Below are 10,236 nucleotides of genomic sequence, written 5' to 3'. Positions count from 1 at the left end.
GCTGCAGCCACCCCCCACCCCTCATACACTGACAATGTCTTGCTCTCTCTCCTGTGATGGGGTGAAACATGTCCTTCTCTTAGACTTTATCCCCTCTCTGTCCCTCGAACATTGCGGCTTTGAATCGTGAGCATCATTTATACAGAGGTTGAAAAGCAATGAAGAGGCGGGGTTTCCGGAGCAGCCAATCGCATCGCCTCCTTGCAGCCAATCAGCCAATCCAACGGTCTCCTCCGCCGCCGCCGGGATTGTCTCATTTTACCACAAAAGCTAGTCCAAATGGGTCAGAACTTTCATCACATCCCAATCACCTCCCACCCCCACCCCACCTTCATGTACCAGCCGGAAAGTTGCTTTGAAACGAATTCAGTTAAAACTACTAGCTAATAGCCCATTTTCTCATGGTAGTCCCAAGAGGTAAGTATAAAGCAGTCACATATATATGTTATAAAACACAAGTCCCATTTCAGACAAACAATTCACAAGTGAATGAACATTCTTTACAAATGGTGTCTAAAAAGATAAAATAAAGAAGGACAGTCATTTCTGGTTGTCCCCCCACCCTGGCTGGGCTCTATGAAGTTTAGATATAGGGACCCACCAGCAGCTAATCTCTGGTGAAACAATACTTTAACCTTTGACTTCAACTCAAAAAGTGCTTCTTACATCATTTCCCCATCGCAATTATCTCTGCGATGATGTTGAGATGAGGGAGAACATTAGCAGCTGAAGGCCTCACATTACTCACGAGCAGTGTCACCAACTGAGATTAGAAAGGACTTTATATATAATGTCAAGCTTCATAACTATTTCTGCTGCTCTTTTTTAACTTGAAAAGAGAGTACGGGCGGTGGCAAGTGGAATGGTGAGAGGTTTCACCTTTGTACATCTGCTGATCAGGTGTGAGGTGCCACCACTAGGGTAGTAGGGCAGCCCTAAGTATTTTTTATACACACAGGTTAGAAGAAAATTTTCATTGAAGGCAGAAAAGACACCGGGTGGGCGTCATACGATTCCACAAAAGAACAAACAAAAATCCTTTCAAATTGTCTTTATGACTCACTAGACAATTATTATTTTTTTAATTGGTCATAGACACTGGAAAATGCCAAGGTCTGTGCTGCATTGGCTGATTTTAGCCAGAATGTAGGAAGGAGTATGCAATTTGCTGATGTGGCCCTGGAGAAGGAACTTTCTAAACATATTGAAAGGTTTTGATAGGCTAGATGCAGAGAAACTTTTTCCCATCATGTGGAAGTTAAGGTCAGGTTAAGATCATAAAATTGGTTGTTTAGGAGGGAAATTGGGAAGCACATTTGAACACAAGGGATCATCAAAGCCTAGAGTTCTCAGCCCCAAAGGCTGTGGATGCTGGAGAACTTGGAGCTCGCAAGATTGATATCCATAGATTTTTGTTGGGTAATAAGGGATGTGAAGCTAGACAGGTAAATGGAGTTGAGGTACAGGCCAGCTATTGTCTAACTGAATGGAGAAGCAGGTTCAGGGGGCTGAATGGCCTAGTTCTGTTCCTATGTTCCCAAGGAGCAAAAGAAACCAAGGCTCTCACTCCTGACCAATGATTCCTGTTAGGGAGTGGATTTCAAGTAAAGACAGAATTGGACAGAGCTATAACTTTTTCCCATTCCCCCAATGAATAGTTTCCGGAGCTTAACAGGCTGAAATTTGAAGAATGATCACTTACGACCCAAAGGCTTCTTTTGTAACCTTACCACCAGCAGAAGTCAGTGTGTTCAGGAAAAAGAAAGAAAATGCTCCAAAAAGGGCTTATGGAGCTTAATTATTTCACTTAGAATAAAACAGCTCCCTCTTTCTCATTCTTATTTGTTAATGGTTCATGGGTTAAATGATAAAATGTGTGGCATAAGAGATTGAATTTAAGTGAATTATGATCTTGGAACTGGCAATAGATTTTGAGTGTAATGTTGTATAAAGCAATACGCGAGCAAGAGGAGGCTGTACAGTAAGGAGTAATTGATCTAAAATCAGTCAGCCTGAAGAGAAATTATAACACTATACTAATTTTAAACAGGCTCATTTTGGTTGTGTTAAAAATGTGGCTATGCTGGCCAATTTTATAACGCTACCTTGTGTTAGTTGCTTAATGTTTATTATTGCAACCCATCTGTTAATTCATGTTTTGCATAAATATTTCCTGGTGTGCATATGAGTGGCTCATATGCACCCTGACAGTCACAGTGATATATAAGCATATGAAAGCAAGGGATTGGACAAAGTCACATGGACCATCAATCCTGTATCTTACTCAAACCACTTAATTCTCTGGTGAAAGGTTCTGCAAAATTATTGCCAGCTGTCCAAAAGTCAATCAAGCAGATGAACAGAATACTAATTCAAACAGATAGCCTACGTGATATACTCTTGCCAGCTCCTTCCTTATATGCCATATTCTGTATTCCACTATACCTGTCTATACTTAGCCATATACCCTTCAATCCTATTCCAAATTACATATTTATCAAGCTTTTATTTAGGTTGTTCATTGACACATCTGATCCTTGGAATTTTTGCTTATTTTTCTTACTTTTCTTTGATCCTACAGCCTGATCTCATAAGAAAATGTTATAATATTATGGCAAGATGTAGCCTCATCCACATAACTTATGAACAGCAAACAAGACTCAGAAAGGACTGTAAGGAGCTCTACTCATCATTGCAACTCATAAGCAATTCACTTTCCATTTAACATGACCTTCTCTTTTCAATTATTAATATTATAATTTTTTTATTTTCATTTCGATATGATGCCACTCCTCTTCTGTAGGTGCAATTTTAGGCTAATATGCAATTCCCTGGGGCTTGGACATACAAAAATATCAAACATCCATTGGATACTCTTGCAAACAGTAACTTCCTGGCTCTAAACACTTGAAACTTGTTCATTGCTATTTAACCAAACTTGTTTTAAAGGTGAATTTTGTGCTCATCAAGACAAAAACTAGTTTTCCATTTTTGGACAACCTGTGTCAGCAACAGACCACCCTGAGCCAGGAATGGCTGAAGCCAGGTGCTCAAAATGGAACTGTCTTCTATTCTGGTTGCAAATTGTGGTATCAGATGATAACAGAATTGAGAGATCCTGAATATCAGGAAAGATTGAACAGCCTCAGGCTCTTTTCTTGAGAAAAGAGAAGGTTGAGGAGTGACCAAATAGAAGTCTTTAAAATCATGAAGAGGTTAGATAGGGTAAGCATAAAGAAAACATTCCCAATTGTGAGGGAGGCCAAAACCAGGGATTATAAATAAAAGGTAGTCACCAACGAATTCAATAAGGAATTCTAGAGCAGCCTCTTTACCCAGGGGCTGGTTAGAATTTGGAACTTTGTTATCCCATGGAGTCATTGAGATGAATCTGCACAGGTGCATTAAATGGGATTAGTACCTGAGAGAGAAAGGGATAAAAGGTTATGCTGATAGGATTATATGAGGTGGGTTGGGAGGAGGCTCTTGTGCAACATAAGAACAGGCATGGACCAGTGGACCTAGCTGCCTTTTTCTTTGCTGTAAATTCCTTGGAATTCCATGTTATCAGTTCTGCCCTCATATGAGCACTCCTTCTTTTCTGGGTGACATCTTTCCACTTTCCATAACAGCTGTATCTGAATGAGATTGCCAATAAGTGCCAAGTTAGGAAAACTCCTATCCTTTAGCCCCATATCCAACATCTATAAAAAAAAAAATTAGTAAAATTATAATCAGAAAAATGTCATACAATAATAGGCCAGCACAAAATCCGATATTGCAACTTTATTTGCAACTGGATAACATTGAATATTTTACCTGAAGAATTCTAATCAGGCAGAAAGTTATTGCGCAGGAAGTTATTTCCAAGTGATTTGATGTTTCAATCTACCTCTGTTGAACTCCCATAAATAGAGAGCTGGGACTGACTCATATAATTTCACATTCTAAATCAAAGAGCAGGTGTGACAACAAATATTTGGCAGATTAGACAGTTGAGGGGAATAAGAATGTTTTGTTTTCCCTTTAAGTTTTCTCATCTCCTCTCCTGAAATTGGTGACTCATGCTGGGGTACAGTTCCACAGGTGCAAGTTGCCTTCAAATACAACACCCGCGTGGGCATTCTTCCTGTGTGAGTCTTGACAGACATTGGCAGGACTATGAGAGATTCACAGCTGAACACAATCTTAACCAGAACAAAAGACTTCTTACATACAATTTTCAGCTGCTTATCAAGACTGAAATTGCTGCTGAGTTTAGATTTGCTCATTAAAATGGAGAATGTTAATGTTGGGCAATGGAACAATTTCCATTCCGGGTGCTTGGGACTGGACCTTTTTATCCCAGATGGGGGCGAGTGCTGGGGCGGGTGGGCATGGCATTTCAGACCGTTTGCCCTTATGCCAGTTTGCCAGAGCCATTTTTCCAGAGGCAGGATTGAAGATGGCAGGACTACCTGCCCGCAAGGTATATGAATAGCCTCATAACAATTGTTGAAAGCCAACTAAGGTCTATGGTCAGAGGCTGATTGAAATGTTTCAGTTGGTCTCCAGGATCCCCAAGGTGTCAGGGACTAGACCAATTGCCTGGAGGCAGCCTCCGGATGGAAACCAGGTCATCAGGGTTGCAAGTCGGCTTTGAGGCCCTTCCCAGCTGCTTGGCCTCAGCTGTAGGTGCAGGTCGCCATGATGATACCGGCCCAATGCTGTGGGGACTTTTAAATTTAAAAGTTAAAATAGTTGGAGAGAGGGCATCTTCATTTTGAGGCACTCCCTCTCTCTCTTACAACTTTTATTGATATGGTGCCTTCAACGTAATGAAGCATTCTAAGGCACTTCACCCGAACATTATAAAACAAAGTATGACATACAGCCAAATAAGTAGATATCAGGCTGGATTTAATGTGGGCGATGAGGATCTTGCCCACTGATTGGAGAACCGGTCGGAGACCTGCGTCACTTCTGTGGGGGGAGGATCAATCAAATTAAATGCCTCTCAGTCCAGGACTACGTGCTGAGGGACGCACTAAAGCTTGGGGCAGCTGCCGCAAAGGCGCAATGGGGAAGGGTCGCTGTCTAAGACCTTTCTACCACAGCGCACCGAGAGACTGGGAACTGTTTAGAGCCCCTCGGGCTGTACAGATCAAAATGAAAGGCTGTAAATGATTGTAATATTGTTTGTACTGATGCACCTGGTGATACATTTTGTAAAAGTTTAACCTGGATTGTACCCTTGTAATGTTGTTTTTGAAATGGTTTGGAATGTGATTGAAGATTTTTTATGAATAAAGTATATTTTTACAAAAAAAAAAAAAAAAAAAATGCCTCTCAGACACTCAACTCAGGCACTCAGGCCTTTCCTGGAATTTTGGACCCCAGTGGTCCTTTCCACCCACTGAGAGCTGCTGGCCAATCAGAAGCTGGCAGCTCGCCATTGCTGGCAAGCCCACCGGGGGCAGTATCTGCTGCCGGTAATGCTTTGAGGACTTCACCAGGGATTGTGTCGTAAGGTCCCGGAACACAGGTAGGCGAGGGAGGGATGGGGGAATCATGTGGAGGGGCTCACAGGGGTGGGGGCTGGGGGGTTGGAGGCAAGGGCAAGGTGGTGGTTTTCTGCCACGCCACCCCCAACCCCACCCCCCTCCCCACCATTCCAGATGCCAGGCCCCTCGTTTGTGCATACAGTGACTGACAGCGACAAGCAACATCCCCGCAAGCTTACTGGCAAACCCAATAGGGTTTGCTGGGTGGCCTTCAGGAGCCATGAGAAAGCCATGCAACTCCCATTTAATCTCTGAGCCAGCATTAAATTCCAGTCAGCTCAGAGAGAATTAATGAACCTAATTGACATCCTGCTACAAATGGGCAAGGCTTTTCGCATTTGCTCCTTCCTGCCTCCAAAGCAAACGAAAGAGGTTTTCCCGCTGCCAGCAGACCAAAAGAGTGGCCTCTCCTGGGAATAAGTGGGAGCAGCCACCATGTTTCCCACTGCTGCGGGCTGTGTTAATTCCACTCAGTAGGTCAGATGACCAAAAGTTTGGTGGACGAGGTATGTTTTCAGAAGTGTCTTAAAGGAAGAAGATGAGAAAGTGAGTCTGTGACGTGCAGAAAGGAAATTCCAAAGCTTGGGGCCTAAGCAACTAAAAGGCACAGCCACCAATGGTGGAGCAGAGCAATTATAATTTGGAATGCACAAAGGTCCAAATTTCAAGGAGCGTAGATATTTCAGAAGGTTTTGGATTGGAGCAAGTCACAAAGATAGGGAGCTGGATTCTCATGGTGAGTGTGCAAAATGTAAGTTGGGCCCTTTTCCCAATTTCCAAAATGCACATGGTGACTCAGGACTGACTTTGGCCAGGATTTTTTTTTCACGCAGGGCTTGGGGTCACGATACAGTTTGCGAGCCTTGATGGAGTGTGGACGCTGCTGGGTAGAAGGCCCTTGGTTTTTGGAGGCAGCAGCCCAGCTCCCAACATTATTTAAAGGCCCCTCTAAAGCTGTGCCCATCCATGCCCCTTCAGATGTCCCATGCCACCCCATTTTCCCATGTTACCTTCATAGCCACTCACCCAGTATTCACAAGGTATAATCCTCAGAAGCCAAGCTATAACAATAGGAATCCATTTAAATGCAGGTGTAAAAATATTAAACCTGCGACAATCTAGTAAAGCTCTCATTCAAAAATGTGTCATTCATGCTGCAAAGAAAAATCTGTATTCCTATAGAAAAAAAATCTCTTAAACAAACAACCATGTAGTCAGAAACCACATCAATGGCAGATTATGATATTACAACCCCTTAAAACTGTCAATCATTCCCCTGAGCAGCTGTCTCAATAGAAAATCTGCTGAGCTCAGGCCATTATCAGATTTTGTAACCCAGCAAAGCATTCATAATGGCTACAGCTGCAAAAACATCAACTTGCAGCTCCAAGATACAAATTCAAGTAACAGGTGGTGTCACATTTCCGTCTCAAAGCAAATTGCCTGTCAATCAATGGAGGGGAGCTGGTACTTAGATTTTGTTTAACTTTCAACAGCAGGGATTTTTTTTCAAACTCAGAGCTGTCTGTGCATTTAAATCACTGCAGCAAATATTAAAGGAGTGTTTAACAACACATTTTTTTACATTTTTGAATGCATTATGGCACTTTCATCAATAGATAAAGTACTGTCATGCATGTCAACACTTCCACAATGCTGGTCAATGTAATTGTCAACTTACCTTTGCAGGATAGAGCCCTATGATGAATCATTGAATTAAAAACACATTTGCATTACAATACAGCATCTAATAGTGACATTTGAAGGAATCAAATAATTTTACACTTACTTGGCAGAATGTTCCCGACTCCTCAGCAGGCTTCCCCCAGTGGTCATCAACTCACCAAGGAGGCGCGTTTTTTAGGGCTTCCAAAACCTGTACCAGCACACAAGTTTATGTGTGGGAGGAAATGCAATTTTCCTGTGGTCTTTACAATAGTAACCATGAGCTTGGAAGAGGCGGGTGTGCGATTTTCACCCAAGGCCTTTCCCAACCCATGAAAAGACTGCATAAAAATGGCGCAGAGTCGGGAAGGCATAGGAAAATCACTTCTTCTGCCAAAACATTCAATGTTCTACATCTTGTGAGCCGATTCCTGCTTCCATGAGGTGACAAAAATCCAGCCCAACAAGGGGGAAGGCCATGGAGGGATTTGCAAACAAGGATGAGAATTTTAAAATCAAATGTTGCTTGATCATGGGTCAATGTAGGACAGCAGGATGTTCAGAGAACAGGACTTTCTACGAGTTAAGACGCGGGCAGCAGAGTTTTGGATGACCTCGAGTTTACCGAGGGTAGAATGTGGGAGGCCAGCTAGGAGTGTGTTGGAATAGTCAAGTCTAGAGGAATTTAAAGCATGAATGAGGGATTCAGCAGCAGATGAGATGAGACAGGGTTGAACACTGATGTAATGGAGACAGAAAGAGGCCATCTTAATGATGGTGTGTGAATATGAATTTGGAAACTCATCTCAGGATCAAATGTGACACCAAGGTTGTGAAAAGTCTAACTTAATCTCAGACTGTTAAACAAGGAGAGAGGTGAAGTCCATATGTAGGGAATGGAATTTTGAGTGGGGACTGAAAACAATGGCTTCCGCCTTCCCAGTATTTAATTGGAGGAAATTTCTGTTCACCCAGTAGTGGCAAGATGAGCTTCGGCTTTTCAGGGCTGGAGGGCATCCTACTGGCTCTCAGTTTCAAGAGGTTCCCACCATCATTAATTGGAAAGTGTGCCTGCCCTTTGGGGGAAAACACTCCTGGGTGGCTGTTTTCCATACAGTGCAGACATCTAGACCCCATTTGACCCAAATGTCGAGATCCCGAAGCCTGCGGGAAAAATCCTGCCCTTGGTATCAGTGACAAGTAGATGCAAACCAGGCCAAATTGAAATGCCTTAAGTATTCCTTAAGCATCATAGCTAAAATCAGCGAATTCAGCACAGGTTGGTGATGACCAGAAAGTGGTGAATTGCTCTGGTTGCTATGTGCTTTGACACTGTAATTGTGTTTAGTAAGATTTCTTTTGGGGTGATATTTCTAGCAAAATTGTAAATGTGTTCCAAAAGTACAAAATTTCACGAGAAATGCAGACCAGAGAGAATCCTCACTCTTTTGTATTGTTTTGACCTGGAGTAACCCTTCACCCACCAAACCTCCTTGGTATGTGTGACATAGGTCCATTTAAGTCATGGTGAAGGCAGTAAAACTGTATGGGGGAATTGTGAGCCCAAAAAAGCTTGATGAATAATGCAGCTTTACCTTGCTGCCTTGAAAGAAAAACAGGAGTACATGTAAAACAAATATGCCCGGGTTAATCTTTCATGTTACATGTTTCAGACCTGCAGTGGACATCCTGTCAGGTTCACTGATACCTCATAGTCCTTTGCATCCTTTAGGACCAGGAATTTGCCGTTGCTCGCAATATCCTGTAATAAAAAAGATTACACTGGAAATACTTAACAGGTTTGGATGCATCTGTGGAGAGAGAAACAGAGTTAACATATCAAGGCTCCAATGAAAGTTCATCAACCTGAAGCGTTGTGCCAGTAGGCTGTGTTTACTTTCAGATTGGCACACACACCGGATCACAACAGTGTTGAGGTGAAAACGTTGAACTTTAAGGCAGCCACCATACAAGTCAACAGTGCAAAGTAATGAAGCAAGCTGGCTGCAACCATAAAGGAACAAATGGCTCCCAGCCACCAGAGGGCGACAACCTATAGTGCTTTGACCTTTTTCTTTCTCTCTCTCCAACTGTACACCACATACCCAACTTGTGCTAACTAACGATGCCCAAAATAAACAACCAGTATGAATACACATAAACAATGCTCTGGCACCAAAATGCATTTGCAAGTGAACAAATGTGGCCAAAGGATGCAACATCGCAAATGTAAGAAACAAAAATGTCTTTGTGAAAGGTAGACCAAACAGATGCTTAGGAATCACAGCAAATGGTGTTCATACTGGGCAGACAAACACATTTCATAGGGTGAACTACCCTGTAGACACTGGGTTTATTCAGCAACCGAATTCCAGCATCAATCCAGAAGTATGAAATCTGTTAGATGGTCTGGGGGATATCTCTGATGAGTGGAATGTCTTAAAACAGGCGTCAAGGGAACAGAACTAGTGGTACCGGAGGACTGCTGACTAGGTGTGCTACAAACCCGTGCTATAGGATCAGGATCATAAGCTGAGGGCTACTAGACCGAATAGACAACGAAGACCATGGCCCTGGATCAGGTATCACTGTCTCTACATAGTGGGGAAACTCATGGGTATGTCCCGAATGCAGTGATGGAGACAGGACCATGGGATCCATCATAGGAGTTTGTGCAGTGGACCCAACAGCTGACACTTCTGACACCACTGGAGCTGTGGACGGCGTATGTAGCTCAGCTGGTATGTCAGGGTTTGCAAGAACAGAGCCGACCAGCCACCCGGGTTCACCACGGGTGTTAAGATCGTGGCCGGAAGTGGAGTGGGTCGTAGAGCCAGTGCAGAAGTAAGGGACCTTGCTGCATTCAGGTCTCTTAACTCGATAAGTTGTGATACGGAGCTGGGAACCAGTGAATTTGCGAATATTGCACCAGTTGTTATTGACGAGGTGAAAAAGTAGCTTTGGTGGGCCCTGTGGCTTAGTGCACTCAGTGCGAAGGTAGACCAGATGACCAATATCAACTGAGGTG

The sequence above is a fragment of the Cetorhinus maximus genome, chromosome 8 (genome assembly GCF_964194155.1).
Source record: "Cetorhinus maximus chromosome 8, sCetMax3.hap1.1, whole genome shotgun sequence".
NCBI lineage: Eukaryota > Metazoa > Chordata > Chondrichthyes > Lamniformes > Cetorhinidae > Cetorhinus > Cetorhinus maximus.
This window is presented reverse-complemented; position numbering follows the sequence as displayed.